Source organism: Lepus europaeus, chromosome 2 (genome assembly GCF_033115175.1).
Source record: "Lepus europaeus isolate LE1 chromosome 2, mLepTim1.pri, whole genome shotgun sequence".
NCBI lineage: Eukaryota > Metazoa > Chordata > Mammalia > Lagomorpha > Leporidae > Lepus > Lepus europaeus.
Window position 1 is genome coordinate 145856654 of NC_084828.1, and position 26350 is coordinate 145883003.

The 26350-nt window shown below is 41.5% G+C and overlaps 1 protein-coding gene across 3 annotated transcripts in view; it reads right to left on the reverse strand.

Moving 5' to 3' along the window:
- Positions 1 to 26350, reverse strand: part of PPP2R3A (protein phosphatase 2 regulatory subunit B''alpha) — a 212665-nt gene that overhangs the window by 145183 nt on the left and 41132 nt on the right. For all 3 annotated transcript variants that reach the window (XM_062214313.1, XM_062214300.1, XM_062214306.1), the window contains exon 2: positions 13843 to 14003. The gene's annotated coding sequence lies outside the window, so the exon portion shown is untranslated. The remainder of the gene's footprint in view (positions 1 to 13842; positions 14004 to 26350) is intronic.

The window sequence follows — 26350 nt, forward strand, 5'->3', positions numbered from 1 at the left end:
TTCTATGTGGCAAAGGATCTGAGTCTGTTTCCCAATTTCTGGCTGAGTGGTTCATATGCATCTCCAGAACTCATTCAACAAATATTTATCGAGCACTCACTACATTATTTCCACTTTAAGCAGATTATGACTACTCTAACAAGTACTTTCCAACAGTTCCTGGAAAACACCTAGATAGTAACTGGTATATGGCACTTCCTGATATTGTGGATCTCTTGTGAAACAAACGGACAGAAGCAGCAGACTAGAAAAGTTAGGAGGAAGAGGAAATGGCTTTAGAAAGATAAAGGTTTCACCGGGTAAAGAAGAAAATGGTCTGGGCCTTGGAAGCAAAAATATTTACAAAGGCACAGAGATCTAAAACGGTCTTCTGTGTTTGGAGAAATTTAAGGAGCTTAGACCTGTTGAAGTTGAGAATGAAGCCAAGCCTTTGCTTTCTCTTCCTTAGCTTGCAGTTTCTTTGTGAAGATAAACTATGTAAAGGGAGTGACATGAGAGTGAAGCCAGAGCTGAGACCCTGAATCATATAGGCTCCAATTGCCCCTATAGTTGACATCTGGATGCTATCCTCTATTCTGAGAGCTTTGCAGGAACTCAAAGGCCTTGAACAAACAAAACAATACCCAGTTCATCTCTAGACCCAGACAGACTGGAGCCCACCTTTGCCATTCCAAAGGGAACATGTTGGCCCCTACTGCTGACCAATCAGAGGAAGGCCACATACAATTTGGACCAATCGCAGGCACACACATGAGCTGGTTATGCACTGCTGATTCTCAACTTTGAACTGTAAGATTCACTGCTTTTAATCCCTCAGGCAGTCCAGCAACTGAGCATTAGCTGCCCAGCTCCTTGCTCTGTGCTTTGCAATAAATGCCTACTTTTCCTCACTACCCCCAGTACCAATGATGATCTGCTATGTGCCAGGAGACTGGACCCATTTTAGGGGTTCTATAGCATCTCCTCCAACTATGTCTGGAGGGATTCTATAACAAAATGGTGACCATGAAGGGATTAGAGTCCTGAGTGTGTGTCTTGCCCATGGCAAAGCAACCCCTGGCCAGCAGGCACGTGGGGAGCTGTCCTGCAGCTGAGTGCTTTCAGACCCAGGCACAGATTCCTAGTGGCTGACTCTTAACCAGGTGTCATTGGCCTAAGGTGCTTTCTGAGGAAGAAATGAGGCTTCGATTTGGCTTGGAATTTGGGCAGTGACTGTGGCCTTTGGCAGGAATCCATAAATGACAGTGTGAGGTAATACAACGAACCTTGTGCTAATTTGGACTTTCTCTTCTGCATGCAGAAAGAGATCCCTGCCTTAAGAGATTGCTTTGTGATTTGACAAACTCATTTTGTAGTTTGGTTAAATTTCTGGGCAATCTCAAAAAGTAATTTTGTCTCTCTCCTAGCCTTCCTGGTTGGCCTTTCCATGTCTGGATTAGCCCTTCATGAGTTCTGGCGAACAGGCCCTTTGGGCTCTGCTGGGGAAAACATCCCCCAAATAAAGGCAAAACTGAGCTTCACTGCAGAGGTGCTGCTAACTGACCCCTGCAGAAGGCTGGGGTCCAGGTTAAGTGCACTCTGGAAACTGTTATTTGTCTTAGGTCTCTCAGGATTTGTGCTGTCCACGTTACATTTGTAATTTTTGAGTAGCGAGAACTATTACATGTGTTATGTATTTGTACATGCTATTTGTTGTGTCTATGTGATAAAAATCGCCCATATAATATTATTTTTGATTGACTTGCAGATAAATGAATGCTTATATAAATGAAACTTAAGTTAACCTATGCCTTTTGGTTCACATGACTTGAATCTGTAACAGAAGTTTAAGTTTGTTGGTAAAGAGGCTGGCATTGTGACACAGAGTTGTTAAAGTCCTGGCCTGCAGTGCTGGCACATGGGCGCTGGTTTGAGTCCTGGCTGCACCACTTCCAATCCAGCTCTCTGCTTATGTGTCTGCGAAAGCAGCAGAGAATGGCCCAAGTCCTTGAGCCCCTGCACCCGCATGGGAGACCCGGAGGAAGCTCCTGGCTTCAGATCGGCACAGCTCCGGCCATTGTGGCCATTTGGAGAATGAACCAGTGGATGGAAGACCTAGCTCTCTCTGTCTCTCTGTCTCCACTTCTCTCTCTCTCTCTCTTTTTTTAAGATTTATTTATTTATTTGAAAGTCAGAGTTACAGATCGAGAGGAGAGGCAGAGACAGAGGTCTTTCATCCGATGGTTACTCCTCAGATGGCCGCAACGGCTGGAGCTGCACCAATTCGAAGCCAGGAGCCAGGAGCTTCTTCCAGGTCTCCCACGTGGGTGCAGGGGCCCAAGGATTTGGGCCATCTTCTACTACTTTCCCAGGCCATAGCAGAGAGCTGGATCGGAAGAGGAGCAGCTGAGACTAGAACCGGCACCCATATGGGATGCCAGCGCTTCAGGCCAGGGCGTTAACCTTCTGCGCCACAGCGCTGGCCCCACCACTTCTCTCTTTCAAATAAATAAAATAAAAAAACTTAAAAAAAAAAGTTTGTTGGTAAACACAAAGTAATGATGTTTTCAGAATCTTTAACATATATTTGTGCCAGGTTTTGGCTCTGGCTAGCTAAGCCAAAGTTATACTATATTCATAAGGTTATAATTTTGACCTAAGAACAAATAATGTTATAATATTCACTGTTTCTATGTATGAAATACAGCAATTTAGTTTTCAGAGTTTGTCTTTAACAAGAAAATAATTTAACCATATTTGTCTAATATTTGAATTTTTAAAGTAACCTAAGTATAATTGTTAAAAATAAAGTAAATATAAAAGACAAATGTTTCCAAATATAAATTTATGCACTCAATTCATGGCTTCTTAAATTCTCTAAGACAAATGAACCTATTAGTATATGTTTTCACATATATTGATATAAGACAGTTAAAAATTGCATACTAGGTTTTCACTAAAAATTAAATTACCAAGAATAAAAAATAATTCTAATCAATATATGGCAATTGAAATTAATTTAAAAAGTAAAAACAAATCTATATGTTAGAAAGTAAGACATTTCTGGGAAGTGAATGTATGGGATATTGATGTACTTTAAAGGAAAAAGAGGGGGCTGGTGCTGTGGTGTAGTGGGTAAAGCAGCTGCCTGCGGTGTAGGTATCCCATATGGGCACTGGTTTGAGTCCTAGCTGCTCCACTTCCAATCCAGCTCTCTGCTATGGCCTGGGAAAGCAGTAGAAGACGGCCCAAGTCCTTGGGCCCCTGCACCCACATGGGAGACCCAGAAGAAGCTCCTGGCTCCTGGCTTTGGATCGGTGCAGCTCTGGCCGTTGCAGCCAGTTGGGGAGTGAACCAGCAAGATAGAAGACCTCTCTCTCTGCTTCTCCTTCTCTCTCTGTGAACTCTGACTTTCAAATAAATAAATAAATCTTCTATTAAAAAAAAGGAAAAAGAGAATAACATTCAAGGTCAAGTAAAATGACTAGTGTTCTAGGAGAAAGAGGAAGGGTATAGGACAAGTAATTGGGGGAACATAGAATGTCCTAAGTTTGTAGATGAATCTTGTGTGAGATTAGGCTAGTTGAGATTAGAAGGGAAATATTTTTATGAGTTTCTAAAAACTGAGCATTAATATCACATCAAAGGTATACTGACATAAAAGCAGAATTTTGGTGCAGACCTTGTGGAGCAGTGGATTAAACTACTGTTTAAGACACCCACATCTCCTGTCAGAGTGCTGGTTCAAGTCCAGCTACTTCACTTTCAGTCCGGCTTCCTGCTAGTATGACTGGGGAGGCAGCTGATGATGGCTTAGGCTCTTGCTACCCAAGTAAGAGACCCCGATGGATTTCCAGGCTCATGGCTTCAGCCTGGCCCAGCCCTGGCTGTTGTAGGCATTTGGGGGAGTGAGCCAGGAAATGGAAGATTCTCTTTCTCTCTCACTTTGCCTTTCAAGTAGATGAAAGAAAAACATTAAAAAACAAAACAAAAAACCTAGAATTTATTCCCTTGTGTGAAAGCAACAAGGTTTATTTGAAGTACTGATCTTTTAGTAAAAATTTACAAGACATTTTGATCTTTAATTTTGACATCTTTTTTAAAAATTTTGTAACCATCTTCTGAAGTGCAGCTTCTCTTGAAATAGTTTTCTGGTGACGATTGGTGACTGTTTCCCTCAACATTCTAGCCAGCTCCTGTAAGTTCTTTTCTCCTCCCTGGTTCTGACTCTGCTATGTCTGTTACTGAAGGCCTGTTCTTAGTGCCAAACCAAAATAACAAGGACAAGGTTTGAGGTTAAAGGAAAGAGAATAGTTTAATCTGTCAACAGATGAGAGTGTAGCAAACCTCCAATTCTCAAGAACTACCGCCTTGCTGAATTACAGTGTTTGGGGTTTTTAAAAAGGCTACCAAGAAGGGGGAGCTGGTCTGGTAAATTGTAAAGTAGCTGCAGGGCTCTGAGGGCCTGGTGCCAGGGCCTGAACATTCATTTTCTGTTTTCTTCTGGTTGTCTACAAAAAAGCTGAAACAAGGAACAGGGCAACGTGTGCTTTAGGACATGGGCAAGCAGGAAGCCAGCCATGCAGCCCCAAAGCATCAAGATGCTCGGCATGAGCAGCCTACACAATGTCACTTGGTTGTATGACGGTCAAGTGGGCTCAGGCAGTCTGTTGGCTGTATGCAGGTGGAGGCTACTTTTTACCCCATGATTGGAATTCCCCTGCCCAGCCATCAAATTCCCCTAAACAAAACCCCTTCAGATAATACTGGCCACCAAGGTTTTTATCTATTGCAGAAGCAAATGACTTCACCAGTAGAGTGATGAGGATACTGTAGGGCCAGCTGTGCCACTCCCTTAATTAAGTAAATGAAGTTAATTTTAAGGGAGGCAGGCTAAGAGTCATGACATCCATCATCTGCATTCAAGACACTGGGTACTCAGTTCCATGACCTGACACTAAAAATGTTTATCTTAAAAGTCTAGGGTAACTGGGCCAGTGCTGTGGCTCACTAGGCTAATCCTCCACCTGTGGTGCTGGCACCCTGGGTTCTAGTCCCAGTTGGGGCGCCAGTTCTGTCCCGGTTGTTCCTCTTCCAGTCTGGCTCTCTGTTGTGGCCTGGGAAGGCAGTGGAGGATGGCCCAAATGCTCAGGCCCTGCACCCACATGGGAGACCAGGAGGAAGCACCTGGCTCCTGGCTTTGGATTGGTGCAGCGCACCAGCCGTAGCAGCCATTTGGGGGGTGAACCAACGGAAGGAAGACCTTTCTGCCTCTCTCTCTCTCTCACTGTCTAACTCTGCCTGTCAATAAAAAAAAAAAAGTCTAGGGTAACTGGATAATTTTATTGTTTACTTCTGTTTTTTCTTGATATATTTCAATTATGCCAAGCAATGGAATGATTTCATGCGCTAATTTTCCTATTCAAGGTTTTCTTTGCATTTGGTAAATGAACAGGTAAACACTTTGTTTTGTTGGGATGGTCTGTTGTATTTTCTGTTGTCTTTGTTAAGTTCTGAATGCTTGGAGAAATCTGGGTCTTAAAAGAGTTAAGACTGTATTTGTGGGGCTGGCGCCATGGTGCAGTAGGTTAATCCTCCACCTGAGGTGCTGGCATCCCATATGGGGCATCCCATATGGGGTATCCCATATGGGCGCCGGTTCTAGTCCCGGCTGCTCCTCTTCCAATCTAGCTCTCTGCAGTGGCCTGGAAGGCAGTTGAAGATGGCTCGAGTCCTTGGGCCCATGCACCCGTGTGGGAGACTGGCAGGAGGCACCTGGCTCCTAGCTTCGAATCGGTACAGCTCTGGCTGTTGCAGCCATTTGGGGAGTGAACCAACAGATGGAAGACATTTCTTTCTGTTTCTCCCTCTCATTGTCTGTAACTCTACCTCTCAAATAAGTAAATAAAATATTTTTAAAAAATATTGTATTTGCATATCTACTTATTTTTAAATAGTTGAATGATTACTGCAGAATTCTGATTAAATCTTGTCTACAGCTCTGGTTAAAACAACCTGACTGAATGAATGACTATTATTTCCCAGTAATCTGGGATCCAATTTTGACCAAATATTTTAAATCTCTGACATCCTTGAAAGGCTTTTTCAGACTCAAGTTCTAAATTAAGTCTTCTGACTTTGAGATTTCCAGCTGGGCCGCTGGAGATCATCAAAAGATGTATCTCTCATCTTGTAGAGATAATAGCTCATTAGGCTTATTTGGACTGCATAGAATGCATTGCCAGGTTATGAAATTATGCCAAACTTTAAACTTGCAAACTTGTGTTTACATAGACCTGTTGTTGATGTGATGTAGCTATTCTGGAGATTAAATGACATTTAAGAGGTCTGGTGTTCCATTCCAGGTGGGACTTTTGTCAGTCAACATTTTAATTTTTGCTTTTTAAAGGATTTATTTATGTATTTGAAAGTCAGAGTTACAGAGGAGAGGGAGAGGTAGAGAGACAGAGAAAGAGAGAGACAGAGAGATATCTTTTATTCACTGGCTGGTTCACTCCTCAAATGACTGCAATGGCCAAGGCTGGGCCAGGCAGAGGCCAGGAGCCAGGAGCTCCTTCCAGTTTTCCCATGTGAGTTAAGGGGCCCACGGACTTTGGACATGTTCTACTGCTTTCCCAGGTGCATTAGCAGGGAGCTGGATCAGAAGTGGAACAACTGGACTAAAAACTGTGCTCCTAAGGGATGCCAGCGCTGCGGGTGGTGGCCCCTATCATTGGAATCTTAATGAATAAAACCCATCCCTGTCAAAAACCTTTGATGGCCTCCTCCCATCGCAGGCTTGGAAAGCTAAAAGGATGGAATACTTTTGTAAAAAACTATCATGCTTGCTAAAATGCTGTACACAATCAAAATAACTATATCTCCTTGTCAATTTCTGAACCACTATCTAAATTTTAATTGTGATGATTTTAAGTCTTTTTGTCATCCATAATTCTGGTTCTTCTCTGGAAACATAATTAGAAAACACTAACAAATATTTGCAAGCATAGGTTTCTGACAAAAGAGCAATGGACTAAAGTTTTCAGAACTCTGATAAAGAAACTGATGGATTCATGAAATTGCTAATGGAGACCACATAGGACAAAATAATTACATGAGACTCAATAGACTGATGAAATTTGTGGATTTCCATGTAATTTACTTTTAAACATCGTTGGTTCTATATTGAAATGTTTTGTCTTCAAGGCTTAAAGAAATATTTTCTTAAGATCTCTGGAGTTTGCAATACTTTGGTAAAATAAGCTTTTGTAATCAAGATAACGATTTATCTTTTATTCCTACTGAATCCCTTCAAAACTACTCATATGAGTATTTTTGTTTTTTCAGGGAAATTTAATTATTTGCATAAATTCATGAAGAATTTGTTATCTTTATAATAGAATACAATTTGAAACACTGGTATACCTAAAGGTATACACAGAATGCCCAATTTCAAGGGCTCCTATCTTTGCAGTGAGCAAATAAAACTGTCACTTCTTTCTTAGTAGATCTTAAAACTGCACAAGATCAGGTATTATAGTTTTTTTTTTTTTAATCTAAGTCTGCCTTTCTTAGACTTCCTAACCTTGAGAGTTGTCCAAATCTGAGAACAGTGGATTGTAAATCAACTTTTTTAGCTGTATGTATGCACTCAACTATAACATGACTGCTATGAGATTGTAACTGGGTCCACAGTTCTTAAGACACAAACCTCATTTGTTGCACTTTTGTTGGTTTTGGACTTTATGCCTGTTTGCCTATTAGAACTCTATAGAAGTACAACTCCCAACAAGATAATGCTGACCTGGCACTTTAACATGACAGCTTTTGCCTACAGAATAAAACTAAATTCAACAATGGACTTCAGGCAAAATTAGCCTAGGAGCCACTGCTTCTAAAACCTTTTTGCTGCTTAACTATGTGGTTAAAAAGAATTTATGACATGGACTCCTGCTGTCAATCATTCTTCTTCTTCCATGTGGGACCAGGTCAGATCAACAACAAGGGACAAACAGAACCTAGCTGCAGGATGAATGGTCAGTACTGTTTTAAAAAAAATGACAAGCTGAGAATACAAAAATTAAGATGGAATCACTGGTGTCAACCCTAAACTAAAATATATAAAGCTGACAGGTTGGGAAGAAAGGATTCTTATGCGTGACTACCTGACAGTACCTATCACAGAAGACTCTGCCAGAGCCACAATCTCGACAGAGGGCCACAGTTTCAAAAGAGAGATGTTAACTAGATGTGATGCTTGGTATCCTCATGACTTGTGCTAGAATCTAGTACAGCACCCACACTGGGGTTGCCGGACCTGAGAAAGCCCTTTGACTTCTTTGTATACAAAAGGCAAGGATTAGGACTCAGGGTCCTGACTCAGAAATCTTGGGAAAATGAAATGCCTGATGGTGTCTTTTTCAAAGAATCATCTGGACAGTGTCACCTGAGGCTGATCCCCTTATCTGAGAATAGCAGCTGCCTGTGATATATCCCAGGTGTCAAAGTAGTTCACTTGAGGAACCCACCTCAACTGTGCACTGATGCTACTTCTGGAACAACAGGGAGGTGACTGGCTCCCTTTCAGCCACTTGGAGAAATACTTACCTAAATGTTGCTCTAAAAACCATACTGTCTTTAAATCCAGCCATCTTACTTCCAGACTTCTTTGGGGAACCCATGCGTGAGTGCTTACAGATTACTAACACTATATTGCTGACCACGTGTACTTATAGACTCCAGATAGGGAGTTCTTCATAGATAGAAGCAACTCATGGACTAGGGGCATTGAAAGGTTGAATATGCAGTAAGAATTTTCCAGGAAACCCTGGAATCAGAAGCATTGCCACCAAGTCCCCTGGCCCAAAAGGCTACTCATAGCCTTTACCTACTGCCTTCTGCCTTCTGCCTAACAGGTAAGAGAGTGAACATTTACACTGACACTAAGTAAGTTCTTCCTGTATGACATGCCAATTTCATGAATCCATCAGTTTCTTTATCAGAGTTCTGAAAACTTTAGTCCATTGCTTTTAAAAGAAAAGATGATTTTCCTTGTTAAATACAGAACTTTTTCTACAGAGAAAGGAAAAGCAAATGGCTTTGAACATCTTCACAGTCTCCCCAGGGGAAACCAGGCCCTCATTAAAACAAGATGTGTGTACACACTCAACTGCTCTGGGAACAGTTTCCTCGCTCTCCAAGATATGCGCACTCAAATCAATGCTGTGTCAAACCCCATACTGAGCTTTAATCAGTGGCCCTACTCCTGGTTTGGGACTGAAAGTCATTGATGACAAAACTCCTAATCTTCCTGGCTTGCATTTTAGGACAGAAATATTAATATGTAGCTGCTTTTATTTGCTGTTAAATGATGATGAACCTTCAAGATAAATTATGCAGAAACAACCTGGGCTGAACTGCAAAAAATCAGCCCTCTCTGTCCTGCTGAAGACAGGAAGTTTATTTGCTGGAGGTAAAAGATGGGCATCAGACACAAAGAGAGGTAAAGGACTGAAAATAAACAAAAATTCAGTCTACATACTGAACAGGGAGCCTACGGTTCCACTCTACCCTACCCAGGCCTAGGTCACCAAAAACTAGCCTCATCACCTCCAGCTCCCAGACCCTGCTAAGGATTAAAGAATCCTTTTCTGGAAAAATAGAAATTTTATCTAACTACACGATCACTTTATAGTGAAGCCCACTAACTGACAAACATTGCTTACAAACACAGTTCTTCCTTTCAGCTTTCAATTTTTTTTAAAAAAGGTTTTATTTATTTTATTTGAAAGGTAGAGTTACAGACAGTAAGAGGGAGAAACAGAGATAAAGGTCTTCCTTCCATTGGTTCATTCCCCAAATGGCTGCAACGGCCAGAGCTGCGCTGATCTGAAGCCAGAAGCTTCTTCCCGGTCTCCCACATGGGTACAGGGGCCCAAGGACTTGGGCCATCTTCCACTGCTTTCCCAGGCCATAGCAGAGAGCTGGATTGGATGTGGAGCATCTGGGACTAGAACTGGTGCCCATATGGGACTCCAGCACCGCAGGTGTAGGATTAACCTACTGTGCCATGGCGCCAGCCCCAGCTTTCAATTTTTTAAAAAGATTTGTTTGTTTATTAAAAGGCAGAGAGAAGAAGAGAGATCTTCCATCTCTGGCTAACTCCCCAGCACAGCCAGGTTTTGGCAAGGCCAAATTCAGGAGCCAGGAACTCCATCTTGGTCTTCCACATGCATAGCATGGGCCCAAGCACTTGGAGCATCTTCTACTGCCTTCCCAGGCACAGTAGACAGAAGCTGTATGGGAAGTGGAGTAGCTGGGACTCACACTGGCACTCCAATATGAGATGTTGGACATGCTGACCATAATGTCTGTCCCATCCTTTCAGCTTTTTAGAACCTCACTTTCATTTTAAATGAACTTTACTAATGTAAAATCTACATATAACAGAAAAAACAGAGGCCGGTGCTGTAGTGTAGTGGGGGGGGGGGGGGTAAAGCTGTCGCCTGCAGTGCCGGCATCCCACATGGGTGCCGGTTCGAGTCCTGGCTGCTCCACTTCTGATCCAGCTCACTGCTATGGCCTGGGAAAGCGGTAGAAGATGGCCCAAGTCCTTGGACCCCTACACTCATGTGGGAGACCTGGAAGAAACTCCTGGCTCCTGGCTTTGGATTGGTGCAGCTCCAGCCGTTGCAGCCAACTGGGGAGTAAACCAGTGGATGGAAGACCTCTCTCTCTGCCTCTCCTTCTCTTTCTCTGTAACTCTGACTTCCAAATAAATAATCTTTTTAAAAAATAGAACATACATATTAAGTGTACAGTCCAAAGAGATTTAACAAGAACCACATAACCACTGCTCTTTTTTTTTTTTTTTAAATAAATGTTGGTCCCCCTTCCTTTTTTTTGACAGGCAGAGTGGACAGTGAGAGAGACAGAGAGAAAGGTCTTCCTTTGCCGTTGGTTCACCCTCTAATGGCCGCCGCGGCTGGCGCGCTCCGGCCAGCGCATCACGCTGAGCCGAAGCCAGGAGCCAGGTGTTTCTCCTGGTCTCCCATGTGGGTGCAAGGCCCAAGCACTTGGGCCATCCTCCACTGCACTCCCGGGCCATAGCAGAGAGCTGGCCTGGAAGAGGGGCAACTGGGATAGAATCCAGCGCCCCGACCAGGACTAGAACCTGGTGTGCCAGCGCTGCAAGGCGGAGGATTAGCCTGTTCAGCCGCGGCGCCGGCCTAACCACTGCTCTAAAAAACAATTTTTTAAAAATATTTTACTTATTTATTTGAGAGATACAGTTATAGAAAGAGAAAGGGAGATACAGAGAGAAACATCTTCTATCCCCTGGTTCACTTCCCAAATGGCCACAACAACTGGACCTGAGCCGATTCAAAGCCAGGAGCCAGGAGCTTCTTCCTAGTCTCCCATGTGGACATTTTGGGCCATCGTCCACTGCTTTCCCAGGCCATAAGCCAAGAGCTGCATCAAAAGAGGAGCAGCCAGGACATGAAACGGTGCCCTTATAGGATGCTGGAGCTGCTGCAGAGGCTTAGCCTATTATGCCACAGTGCCAGCCCCAGAAAGAACATTTCTATCACCCAAAACTATCCTTTCACTCTTTCGTAATCAATTCCTCCCCTCTAAAATCCAGCCACCACAGATCTGGTTTCTTGATCTTCATGTAAATGAAATCATACAACATATATGCTTTTCTGTCTGGCTTCTCTCATTTAGTATATGATTTGAGAATCATCCACATTACTGCATGTCTCAGTTATACATGCTGAATAGGTATCTCACTGTATGAATACATTAAAATTTATTTTATCTACTCATCAGTTGATGAACATTTGAGTTGTTTCTAGTTTGGAATACTATAAATTAAAGCTGCTATGAACATTCAAAGTATGTCTTTTTGTGGGTATGTGTTCATTTCTAATGGGTCATTAGCAATGGAGTCATAAGTGTGCATTTAACTTTATAATAGAACCTGCAAAACTATTTTCCAAAGTGGTTCTACCATTATACACTCTCATCAGCAACATCTGAGTGTTGTATTGGCTCTACATATTTTTGAATACTTGTCAGTTCAATTTTAGTCACCTCAATGAATATGAAGTGGTATTCCACTCTGTTTTATTATTATTATTATTATTATTATTATTATTATTTCACAGGTAGAGCTATAGACAGTTAGAGAGAGAGAGACAGAGAGAAAAGTCTTCCTTTGCCGTTGGTTCACTCCCCTAATGGCTGCCACGGCCGGTGCTGTGCTGATCCGAAGCCAGGAACCAGGTGCTTCCTCCTGGTCTCATGAGGGTGCAGGGCCCAGGCACTTGGGCCATCCTCCACTGCACTCCCAGGCTACAGCAGAGAACTGGACTGGAAGAGGAGCAACTGGGACAGAATCCAGTGCCCTGACCGGGACTAGAACCCAGCATGCCAGCACTGCAGGCGGAGGAATAGCCTATTGAGCTGCGGCGCCGGCCTACAGCTGAAATTTAAACTAGGAATCCAGGACCTAGTGTTTAAAATCAGTGAGTGATAAATTAGCTATATACATGTGCTTAGAAATAGGGAGATGAATAATAGCAGAAATTGCTAGGAAAAATTGAGAATGGTTGTCTCCGAGGAGCAGGTCTAGCTGAGAGTGGAAAGTGTTAATATTTGATGATAAATCTTTGAAACTAAAAATGTATTCCAGAGAGATGTAGAGATGATCCTGGGACCTAATTATTAATTGTGTAGGAAGGCTAGCTGGAGGGAAGATGCAGGGGGAGTTCCATTCAGCTTCACCTGGGGATTATTTCAGTGGGGCATTCGAGAGATGTCCCCTCACACAGCTGGACGCACTCGGCAGCAGACATGGGAGCTAAAGATGAAGATTTGTGAGCAAGCACCAAAGAGATTTTAATTCCATAAAAGTGGATGACACTAAGAGGGTGAGAAAAGGGTCAAGGACAAAACTCTGGAGAAGGCTGGCACATATGGGGCAAGGAGAGGGAGCAAAAAAGAGATTTGCAAAGGCCAAGTGGAGAACCAGCCAAATATGTCACAGAAGGGTGACAGGAGAACGTCATTCTATCAACATGCTGAATTCCAAGTCTTGTGTACCAACAAACATTAGAGTTATACTTCGTCTTTAGAGGTGTCTCTGATTTATGGAGAAATTTGGAAGTTAATAAAACCTTAAACAATATAACCGTAATAATGGAAAACAGAGAATGCTATTACACTACTTTTATGTCGCTATTTGTTCCATTTCAGGAAACACCTGGAGCAGAGAGTAGGAAGAAATTTCATTGCTTATTTCAGCTGATAAAGGGGTTCAAGAAGAAACGATCAACACAAATCATATACACAACAGAGAATTAACTTAATATCCATGCTGCTTAGAGGGGTTATTTGGAGAATAAGAGTGGAACTGTATGACAATGTCTTGAAAACTTTTTATATAACAGTGTACACAAGGTGTGACTATTTAAAAGTAATGAGTCATTTAAAAATAATAAAATTATTACTTTGCCTGGAAAACACAGGCAGTCTTTGGTGGATGACTCAGAATGGAAGCTGCTACCAAAAGAACAGGTCAGAGGAATACAAATACAGAACCTGTGGGATTCGAAAAGGATTCCTGGAATATTTTTTTTCTATTGTGTTCACTACAAAAATAGTTGAGAAAATAAAGTATGTAATCACTTAAGTGAAGATTTTCTAATGCTTAAAGAAACTCCACACATGAGTATGGAAGAACAATCAATGCTTTGGGTTTAGGACTAATTTCTCAATAAGAGTAAGAGGAGAATGAAAACATTTCAAAAGCAGGCCTACTTCGAACATAAGGGAACTGGCAAGTACTTGAAGACCTACTTTTATTGTTATTCCAGCAGATGGAAAGGAAATGTGGCACCAGTTGGGATCCTGATCCCAGCTTCTGCTTCTGTATAATTCGGTAACTTGGTCAAGTCACTTCTTTTACTCCAATTCTGCCTTTTCTTCTGGAAAAACAGGATGATAGATGTCTCTCGGGTCTAAAAACATACAAGAACAGAAAAATTGGTATTTTCTTGATTAAAATAGGTAAAAGCTGTATTTCACCAGAGAACTATTTTTTTTTATTACTTGATGTGGAAGCATAATGAATTGGCTAATTTTTCATGCACATAATTTGCAAAGTCACTAATTTCCCTGAGAAATGACTCTAAAAGAAAAATTGGGGGTCAAACTTAAAAAAAAAAACTAAAATGGTAAAAATATTCATTTATTTGAGAGGCAGAGAGAGTGCTTCTATCCACTAGTTCACTCCCCAGATGTTTGCCATGACCAAGGGGAGCTGATACTAGGAACTCAATCCAGGTCTCCCACTTAGGCAACAGGAACCCAACTACTTGAGCTATTGTTGCTGCCCCCCACCTCCCCACCCCCCAGAATCCACCATTTGCAGGAAGCTGGAATCAAGAGCTGGAGCTAGCGTAGGTTTTCTGATGTGGGAATGTAGGTGTTCTACCTGATGTCTTAACTGCTAGGAGAATGTCTACTTCCCCACTGCACAATCAGGAAAAAAATCTTTATTATAAATTCTAAAACAGTAGTCTGTTGGAAGTATTTTAACTCAACTCATATATTTTCAAGTATTTTTCTTATTTCAGAGTTGATCAAATAAAACTCAGATCACATTCTATAGGCAAAAATCATGTAGATAATTTAGAAGAACATGTATATGAGGGTACTCCAAAGAGTTTATGGAAAATTGTCCCGAAATATTTGAAATCTATGCATTTGAGGGGGAATCTTCAAAAAGCTCATGAGAGGACAGGTTCGCAGAAGCCAAAGCTGAAGGATTGGGAAAGAAGTAACATAGCATCATAGAGCCCTTGAGAAGTTCCAAAATGGGAGGATATATGAGGCGTGGTCATATTTAGATTATAGACACATCACTCAGCACAGCACTGTGGAGGACTTGGGGAAGCAAGACAGATACACAGACCAGGTAGAAGGTATCCGCAGAGAGCAGAAGAGAGTCAGTGATGCCACTGAATGAATGCAGCTCAGGGGCCTAAGTGACTGAGCAGGCTCTGAACATAAGTCCATGTTTTTAAGTCCTGTGCCTTTCTACATCTCCATGTAAGCACAAAATTCTCGTCAAAACTGAAAGCAGATCTTAAGTTTATTTTGTAGATTAGGGATTTTTAAAAAGATATTTTATTTAGTAAATTATATTAAGTACCCATAATGTTTAATATTACAGAAAACAAACAAGGGCTCTGATTGGTAGGATTTATGGGATAAAAGAAATGAGATCAAGAAAATAGACAACTCAAGAGCTATTTACTTAGTTTCTCTTGGGCCTAGAGGGAGATCACATATGGTGACAGTCTTTTAGAATGTATTTTTTACATCCTCTCCTTCCCTGACAAGTTCATTTCAGTACAAGTGACCAGATAGGGTTGTGAGAACCAACAGGGCAATTCTAGAGGATTATCAGAGATCTAGAGTAAAATAAATAGAAATACGAGGTCCAGGGAGAGCATACTTGAATGGGAAGATAAAAAGACTTCCACGGAATGGTATGGATGGTAGCAAGCTGAGAGATGCCTGGAAGTGCCTTCAACACAGTTTGTTAAAAAAAAAAAAAAAACTAAACTAAAACTAAACAAAACAGTTTTAATTTTTATAAAATAACTATTGGAATAAGACACATAGAAAAGAGTGAGAGAAACGAAGATCACAAAATAGTATCAATGTGACTATTTTTGTAAATATTCTTTTTAAAATTTTATTTAAGTTATACAAGTTTCACATATATCATATATACAGATTTAGCAACACATTGGTAATTCTCACCCTATCCTCCCTCTGGCCCAGGCTATTATTTTAATTTTTACAAAGATCTATTTTCAGTTTACTTAATAATTGTAAGGTTAACCCTACACTATGTATAGAGTTCAACAAATAGTATTAAGAAAAAAATACAGTTCCTAAACAGAAGAGACAGGGCTGTAAATAATCATCGAATCTCAAAATGTCCACTTCACTCTAATACATTACATTTTAGGTACACTATTAGTTACCCCAGATCAGGGAAAACATATGATATCTGTCTTTCTGGGACTGGCTTATTTCACTAAGTGTAATGGTTTCCAGTTGCATCCATTTTGTAGTAAAAGACAGGATTTCTTACTCAGCTGTTAAAAAAAAAAAAGTAAATATTCTTTTTGGCTGTAAAACTACATATCCACCTAAACTAACATGGGTATTTTATGTTTTTTTAAAAAACAAAAGTGAGATTAAATTAGAACTTATTACCTGCTTTTTACAGAAATTTTCTGTGAAAATAAAAATCTTTATCATACAAGTTACATAAAGCCTATGGATATAGTAAATTTCCTTATTCAATTCTCTAGTATGACCAACTAGGTCACATGGTAAGTAAGGTGCAGAAAGGAAGCTGACAGCAAGCAAATGATAACTGACGTCAACTGTGGCAGCTTTTTGAGTATTCTAATGGTGGGAAGAGGTAAGACATATGGAAGCTCAAGAGATTTTAGCGTTCCAGACATAGATGAATAATGTCTGAATTTGGAATTCTTTGTGGATGAAGAGGAATTTCCAAAAGGGAAATAAAAAAAAAAAGACTGCAATCCAACACACACTAAAAATAAAGTAATTTTAAATTTTCACATCTGCAGAACAGATAGAGTGTCAAAGAAAGCACTCAAGACACTAAAACAGTGGGTGGACTGCCAGGAAAATCCAAGTACTATTACAACGGTCATCCACAATCACAGATTCTCAAGGAAGTGACACAGCTCCCTGGACTGTTCTCTAATCTGAGGAGGTTCACTGAGCCGTCCTCTTAATATGTTAGGTAGCTTTAAGACTTTACGTATCCTCTCTGGGCCTCCACTTCCTCAAATATTTGGGCGGGCTCTCTGGGTTACAAACTGTGCTTGCCAAAGTTCCCTTGGAAACTGCTAATAACTAGGCATTTCCCACTGCAACCAGAACAACTCTGCTTTTATCTTTTTAGATACTGGATCTCCAAAAAAGGTTCCATTGGAAAAACCAGTTCCACAGTCGGAAAATATTCTTAAAGTCACGGTGTTAAAAAATAACACACACACATTTAGTTTATTTGTTGATCTCAAAGTGGAAAATGTAAACTTATAATGGTGGGGGGGCTGAAAATCATCATCTTAACACAGTAGTCAAGCTTGAAGATCAATCGCTATGGTTTTTTCCACCCAAAAGACGTAACCTTAATCTAATCAATCTTTAATGTCCTATTCCAGGAAACATATAATGAGGAAATAGAGAAATTCACAAAACATATTCTATAAGACCCCAGCTTGGCTTCTTTTTTTATTTTTTTAAAAAAGATTTTGTTTATTTATTTGAGAGGCAGAGTTAGAAAGAGAGAGAGAGAGAGAGAGAGAGAGAGAGACAGAGAGGTATTCTATCTGCTGGTTCACTCCCCAGTTGGCTGCAACGGCTGGAGCTGCACTGATCCGACGCCAAGAACCAGGAGCCTCCTCCAGGTCTCCCACGAGGGTGCAGGGGCCCAAGGACTTGGGCCATCCTCCACTGCTTTCCCAGGCCATAGCAGAGAGCTGGATCAGAAGTGGAGCAGCCGGGGCTGGAACCGGCGCCCAAATGCTTCAGGCCAGGGTGTTAACCTGCTGCATCACAGCGCCGGCGCCACTTGGCTTCTTAAGTTCAGCATCATGAGGGGAAAAGTATGTGGGTATGGTGGTTTTGGAGGAAGGAAGCAGAAGCAACATCAAATATAAAGGCTCTGAAGTGGACACACGTCTTCAGTGTTTTAGCAAGAGTCAGGATGCCAATGTATGGAGACTGGCTCTTACCTGAAATGGAAAGCCACTGAAGAGTTCTTTCTGAGTGTAGAAAATGACATCATTTGACTTTTAAACAAAATCATTCTGGCTGTTATATAAAGAGGGGGATTAAAATGAACATTAAGAGTTTTAAAAATTGGATTTTCTTTTTTATTTTTGCTGCTTCTTTTTTTTTTTTTAAAGATTTATTTATTTATTTATTTATTTATTTATTTATTTATTGGAGAGCAGAGTTGCAGAGAGAGTACAGGGAGAGATCTGCCATCTGCTGATTCACTCCTCAAATGGCTGCAACAGCTGCAGCTGGGCCAGGATGAAACCAGGAGCCCGGAACTCCATCCAGTCCTCCACTGTGGGTGGCAGGGGCCCAAGGACTTGGGCCATCTTCTTCTCCCTTTCCAGGTGCATTAGCAAGGAGCTGGACTTGAAGTGGAGTATCCATGACTCAAACTGACAATCATAGGGCATGCCAGTGTCGCAGGTACTGACTTGACTCACCGCACCACAATGCCAGCAAAATGATGCATTCGTTTTGTGATGCCTATTAGAGATTCAGCTACAGAAGGCTGTTGGAGAATTTAATTTGGAGTTTAGGGAAGTAATTCAGGCTTGTATAACTTTGGGAGTCAAATTTAAAGCAACAACATTAGGAAAGATCACAAAGGGAAGGAATACAGAAAGAGGAGTGGTCCAAAGGCTCAGCTCTGGAGCAATCAAAAATGCAATAGCAACCCAAACATTAATGTCTACTGGACATATTTTTGTATCTGTGCTATTTAATAGGAAGCCACTACCCATATGTGGCTGTTGAGTGTTTGAGATATGCTAATGTAATAAAATAATTGAACTTTTAATTGAAGCTAGTGGCTATAGTACTAGACAGTATAATTTTGGGGAAGTAAAAAATAATCAGTAGAGAAAATAGAAAAAAGTGACCAGAGGAGACCCATGAGACAATTTTCAATGGGTCCCCGATATTTCTGTACATCTTGCAAGCAAGGTAGTGATCATTCCAATAGTCAGGGCTATTATATATGATAGTCTGGGGGTGTCTTTTCAGGAATGTTTGTATAGTCAACAGTCTTGAAAGATTTTGTTGTGTCTCTATCCACAGCAAAGAGTTATTTTCCAGTATAAAAAAGATAATGATTCCCTCTGGAATAAAGGACAGACATGCTTATTGATCATTATAAAATATTTAGGTTCTCTAAGATCAGGTTTCCTTTCTTGTAAAACCACCCACTGTGTGCAGATTTATCTAGCTTCTTCAGAATGTCCTGGGGGAACCAGGGCTTGCGGAACCAGTACAAAAATACTGGTACTTAGGCTACTGCTAAAGATAATAAGCTGTCTTTTCTCTGATCCAGAAATCTCATGTCTTGTACCAGTATTCACAAACTGTGGCAGACTAACTTGTTAGCTTACAAACAGTGTAAACTCTTATAATTCTTGACAAGTATCTTAGAAGCCAAATGAAGGAGGTGTTTCAAGGAGAAGAAACTGATCAACTCTGTTTTTGAATGTTAAGATATATATTGATGAATGATAGTGGCATGGCTGACAACTGATAAAAGCAATTTTGATGGAACTGTGGGGGCAGAAATCAGACTGGCTTGGGTTAAAAAAAATGGGTAAAAATTAGCAACAGAATACAAATAATTTTATCAAGAAGTTCTGCTGTTAAAGTGAGCATATTAAGTGTGTAATTCATCAAATAGATAGGATTAAATGTCAAAGGGATCACATAAATAAGACCAAGTGTCTGGTAATAACAATAGATAGAATTAAAAAGCAGAGGATATTCCAACATGGGAAGCAGTCCACACAGCAGATTCATAGAATGACAAACGCCCTGAACAGCACTCTGATCTCAGAATCAGCCTTAAAGGCATTAGGATCGGTCTGAAAATCCCATAGAGAATTTCAGGCATGGAAAGCCAAGACACTGTGGTAAAAAAAAAAAATCTACATGAAGGATTTCTGTGAGTGAGCCCCCAGTGGAAAGAAAGGGCCATCAAAGAAGGATGTACTTTTCTCTGAAGGGAGGAGAGAACTTCCACTTTCCTTAAGGCCCTGTCTAAATACCAACGGAGTTTGTGGACTCAAAAGGCTTCCATAGCCTTGGCAGCTCATGGCAAGAGCCTCGGGTGATCACTGACATCATAAATAAGAGTGTTAATTATTAAATCAACAACAGGAGTCACTGTGCACTTGCTCCCCATGTAGGACCTCTGTCCTTAATGAGTTGTACTATGAGAATTAACTGTAAAACTTGTTTTCAAACAGTACTTTATACTTTGTGTGCCTGTGTGTGTGCAAACTGTGGAAATCTTTACTTTATAGAGTTGATCTTCTGTGTATAAAGTTAATTAAAAATGAATCTTAATGAAGAATGGGATGGGAGAGGGAGAAGGAGATGGGACGGGAATGGGGGCGGGAGGGCGAGTGTGGGGGGAAGAACCACTATATTCCTAAAGCTGTACCTATGAAATTTGTATTCATTAAATAAAAGCTTTCCTTAAAATAAAAAAAAGAAGTTTTGCTGTGAAGGTTATGTGAAGTAAGATAATAATTAAAGGGGAAGTGAAGTCAAGAAGGATTATTTTTTAAGACGGAAGAAACAAAAGCATACGGATATAAGACAATGATTCAGGAGAGGGGAATAAGATGGCATAAGACAAAAAATTACAAGGCACTTAAGCTAATCTTTTATAGTAACTGAGAAAAAGTATCTGGACAGTACTGCAGGTAGTAGGTAGCTATTTGCCGACTCAGTAATCTCAGTGAAATAGGTGGCAAGGCCTTCAGTTCCAAGTGAAGAGTGGAGAGGAAACAGCCACTACGAGATGAAGCGAAAGAAAACAACTAGGGAGGCGGAGCATGATTGCTATGAAGTATCAAGGGTTCCCTTGAGGTTACAATCAGCTGTTTTTTGAATGATTATTCATTTTCATCTATTTGAAAGTTGGAGATAGAGACAAGGATAGAGAGATCTTCCATCTGCTTGTTCACTCCCCAAATGCCTGCAACAGGCCAGGCCAAAGCCAAGAGCCCAGCACGCTATCTTGGTCTCACATATCGGTGGCAGACGTTCAAGCACTTGGAACCATCATTCACTGCCTCTCAGAATGCACGAGCAGGAAGGTGGATTGGAAGCAGAGCAGCGAGGTCTTAAAAGAGCACTCCAATACGGCATGCAGGAATCCCAAACAGCAGCTCAACCTGCTGTGCTCCAAAACCTATTCCATATTCAGCAGTTTAATCCATGTTCAGCAGCATGGTTTCATAGGCATGGACTAGGCAAAGAACTAGTGTTTCACTTAACCAGTTCTGTAGTTTAGCCAAGCAAGGTTGCTGAAGTGTGACAAAGAAGGTGAAGATGTGATGACTTATGACAGAACCCATATCTCCTACCTCCAAAACTCTAAATCCTCACGCTAAGCTCTGTCAAACTCATAGCTATCAGACAAAATTCCACATCCTGGACCTTTTCTCCAAAGGTTTCAACTTCCTTTCCTTCTCATTTAAATAGAAACAGCTCTCCTCTGAGGATGTTTTCTCTCCCTGCAGCCCTTTTACATGATGACTTTTTCTCATCCACATTCCTAAAACATGAGGCACGGTGAGTGCCCTTCTTATTCCTCATTGCTACTTTCAGACCATTGTCCCTTTGTTCTTTCCAAAACTCCCCTCTCTGAGTCACATATCATCAAGCTCTACCACCCACTCGCTACCTTTCCTTATTGCAGTCATTTATGGCTCCCTGAGGCCACTCCTTTCCATTCCTTCGTGAATTTGGCTTTTGGCTCACTGTCACTCCAACACTCTTTGTGCCATCATTTTTTTTTTAAACTGACTTCAACATTCAAACAAATAACTGATATCCTGCCTTTTGGTTTTCTTAACCTTTTCTCCACAACAATAATCCTTTTTTTTTTTTTTTTTTTTTTTGACAGGCAGAGTGGACAGTGAGAGAGAGAGACAGAGAGAAAGGTCTTCCTTTTGCCGTTGGTTCACCCCCCAAGTGGCTGCTACGGCCGGCGTGTTGCAGCTGTGCTTCCTCCTGGTCTCCCATGTGGGTGCAAGGGCCCAAGGACCTGGGCCATCCTCCACTGCACTCCGGGGCCACAGCAGAGAGCTGGCCTGGAAGAGGGGCAACTGGGACATAATCTGGCACCTTGACTGGGACTAGAACCTGGGGTGCTGGCGCCGCAGGTGGAGGATTAGCCTATTGAGCCACAGTGCTGGCCAATAATCTTGTTCTCTACTTTGTTCTCACTTTCCTCTATCATCACACCCTAAGCCTCTACAAAATGTAAGAGTACTATTTAATAACAACTCATCTGGAAGAGCATTATTTACCAAAAAAAAAAAAAAAAAGTTGTTTACTGATGAGTTTGTAGCAAGGCAATCATTCTACCAGTGACAGGGCCCAGGCAATGGTCATGCATCAGGCTTAAGACCACCCTCTGCAGAAATTCATGTTACCATCATCAACAGGTAACAGACAGCAGGGAAAGACAACTAAAAGGCATACTTTGCCTTGCAGCTTTTATCCTGAGTTTGTCTTCCTTAGAGGTGTGTGTGTGAGAGAGAAGGAGTGACAGGGTTGGAACAGAGGTAAAGGAATGCTGTTACGTTGGCCCTTCTTGTGTCAAGCTCTCAAGAAAAGATTAATATTATCATACCACCATTTTCTTTTTTCTTTTTTTTGACAGGCATAGTTAGACACTGAGAGAGAGAGACAGGGAGAAAGGTCTTCCTTCCTTTAGTTCGCCCCCAAAATGGCCGCTATGGCCGGCGTGCTGCACTGATCAGAAGCCAGGAGCCAGGTGCTTCTCCTGATCTCCCATGCGGGTGCAGGGCCCAAGCACTTGGGCCATCCTCCACTGCACTCCCGGGCCACAGCAGAGAGCTGGACTGGGAGAGAAGCAACCGGGACAGAACCGGCGCCCCAACTGGGACTAGAACCCAGAGTACCGGCGCCGCAGGCGGAGGATTAGCCTAGTGAGCCGCGGTGCCAGCCTATACTACCATTTTCAAAATACACTCATGTGTCACTTAACAGGGATATGTTCTGAGAAATGTGTCATTAAGCAGTTTTGGCATTTTGTGATCATAAAGTTGACTTACACAAACCTAAATGGCTCAGTCCACCTCATAACTAGGCTATAATGTCTAGCCTATTGCTCTTAGGCTGTAAATCTGTACAGAATGTTTCTGTAGTGAATAGTGTAGGCATCTGTAATACAATGGTGAGTATCTGTGTGCCTAAACATAGAAAAGCTATATGGCATAAAAGATAAAAAGGGCTCTACGTGTATAAGAAACTTAATCACATACAAAATATTTTCTTTTGTTATATAGCCTTACTCCATAAGCTTTTCTCTATTTTAAATTTATTTTAGTTTTAATTTTTAAACTTTATTTTTAAAAATTTAGACATTAACACCCACATAAATCTAGGCCCACACAGGATCAGGATCATCAATATTTCTGTCTCCTCCCTCCACATCCTGTCCCACTGGAAGGGTCTCAAGGGCAGAAACACACACAGATGTCACCTCCTATGACAATCCCTTTTTCTAAATACTTCCTTAAGGAGTTAGCCGAGGCTATTTTTATTTTTTAAGACTTATTTATTTATATGAAAGGTAGACTTAAAGACAGAGGGAGAGAGCGAGTGAAAAAGATCTTCCATCAGCTGGTTCACTCCCCAAATGGCTGCAACAGCCAGGGTTGGGCCAGGCCAAAGCCAGGAGCCAGGAACTTCATCTGGGTCTTCCACATGGATGCAGGGTCCCAAGTACTTGGGTCATCTTCCATTGCTTTCCCAGGCACATTAACAGAGAACTGGATTGGAAGTAGAGCAGCTGGGACACGAACCAGTGCCCTCATAGGATGCTGGTGTTGCAGGAGGTAGCTTTACCTATTACTCCACAATGCTGGGTGAGGTTCTTCTTGAGGAGGTATCATTCGAAAAAAGCATGTCCATGGTCGTTTGCTTGGTTTATTTTTGTTCATAACATATTTTCCTTTTTTTCCCCAAAATTTATTTATTATTTGAAACTCAGAGTTACAAAAAGGGTGAGGCAGAGGCAGAGAAAGAAGTCTTCCACCTTCTGTTTCACTCCCCAAATGGCCACAATGGCCAGGGCTGGGCCAAGCCAAAGCCAGGAGCCAAGAGCTTCATCTAGGTCTTCCATGTGGGTACAGGGGCTCAAGCACTTAGTCCATCTTCCACTGCTTTCCCAGGCACATTAGCAGGGGGCTGGATGGAAAGTGGAGCAGCCAGGACTTGAATTGGTGACCATAAGGGATGCCAGCACTGTAGGGAACAGGTTTACCTGCTATGCCACAGACCAGCCCCCAGATTTGCTTCTAAGTAGATAATGTACTCTGAACATTCTTTTAATAAAGATCTTTGTTTGGAAGGTTCAGGCTTTCCAACTTGTTGAGGCTGCAAAAGATTATGCTAATTTTTAAAAAAGATTATTTATTTGAAAGGCACAGTCACAGAGAGAGGGAGACCGACAGACACAAATATATAGAGAGAGATCTTCCATCTGCTGGTTCACTCCCCAAATGGCTGCAACAGCCAGGCCTGGGCCAGGCTGAAGCCAGGAGCTTCATCTGGGTCTCCTACATGGGTCACAGAGGCCCAAGTATTTGGGCCATCTTCCACTGCTTTCCCAGCACATCAACAGGGAGCTGGATCAAGGTGGAACATCCGGGACTCAAAGTGGCTGCAGGCAGTGGGTTTACTTGCTACACCACTGCTAAATCCTTTACTGTGATTTTCCTGGGAGTTCTTTTTCTTTTCCTGCAGCTTCCTTTTTCTTTTGCCACTTCTTCAGCTATGTGTTCCCTAGGTGATAGTTTTCTGGCCCTACTGTACTGTTATGAGCCACCATTAGTCCACTGTGGTCTGAAACAATGGTTTGTGTGGTATGACTACACTTATATCCGGGAGGACTGTGCTGAGCATTTAAATGAACCATCAATGTTACTGTGACAGCCACTTTCCTTATGAGGAGAGTGAGGCTGGGAGAAGCTAAAGAACGTGTTCATATTAAACAAACAGAAAGTAGAACTGGGGCAGCATTGTGGCACAAACAGGGTAAGCTGCCACTTACAAGGAAGACACAGATGGACTTCCTTGGCTCCTGGCTTCAGCCTGGCCCAGAATTGGCTATAAGAGGCCATTTGGGGAGTGAACCAGCTAATGAAAGATTGATCTCTTGGTACCTCTCTCTCTCTTCCTTCCTCTAATCTCTCTCCTCTCCCTCTCCCCTTTCTGTCACTCCTTCAAATAAATAAATCTTTAAAAAAGAAGAACGGTAATTTCATTCCAATTCTGTCTAATATCAAATCCTTTTTGTACTACACAATTTCTATTTTCATATTAAGACCTAGGCTGGGGGTCAGAGTTGTGGTGCAGACAGGCTGTTGCCTGTGATGCTGGCATCCCAGATGACCATTGCTTTGAGTCTCGGCCACTCTTCTTTCAATCCAGCTCCTTGCTAATGTGCCTGGGAAAGCAGATAGAGATGGCCCAAGTGGTTGGGCCCCTGCTGCCCATGTGGGAGACCTGGATGGAGTTCCTGACTCGTGGCTTCACCCTGGCCAGCATTCGTTGTTGCGGCCATTTGGGCAGTGAACCAGAGGATGGAGGACGTCTCTTTGACTCTCTCTCTTTCTCTGTAACTCTTTCAAATGAATTAATAAGTCTTTAAAAAATTCAAATAAAGGAGCTGGGGTAGTTAGTATCAGAGTTTCTCCCATAATCTCAGATATTTCAGCTTCTAAGGAAGAAACTGTCTCAAAATCTTAATGGGAGAAAGAAAAGGAGGAATCAGTGGAGGGAAGGGGGAGAGGAGAAAACAAGAGGGCGGGGCAGGGCAGGGAAGAGAAGAAAAGGGAAGGGGAGGGAAGGCAAGGATGGAGGGAAGGAAAACACACTGAAAATTCAAGCTGTTATGGTAACCAAGACAAAAATATGCGTTTTAGCCTCAGTTTTGGCTTTTAGAAAGCTTGAAAACTTAATAAATTAGAGAATGAAATTATTATCTCTGAAACAGCCATATAAAAGAAAATCATAACAGATAAAGTTAAAGGAATAAAATTTAGTTTGAGTCTTTCAAAACCAATGAATGATATTAAATGCTATCCATCTGAACTTCAGACTCTAAATATATTATCAAACTTTGTGGATATAATTAAGACATTGAGCTTCTTCAAAAATAAAATTGACTGAGACATAATGAAAAGATATTAAAAACTGGCATCATATCCAGAAATAGAATTATATATAAAATAAGTCATGAGGCCAAGAATAATGCTTAATATAAAAACAAAAAGACAAGTGACCTGTGAGATTAAATCAACAGGAGGGAAATGGAAAATGCAGAAGGCTCTAAATGTTGAAGAATGCAAATATCAAGGCAAGGAAAAACAATTTAAAGAAACTTAACAGAAGAGTAAAACATGAAATTCGATTTGGAGAAAACACATGAATCCAA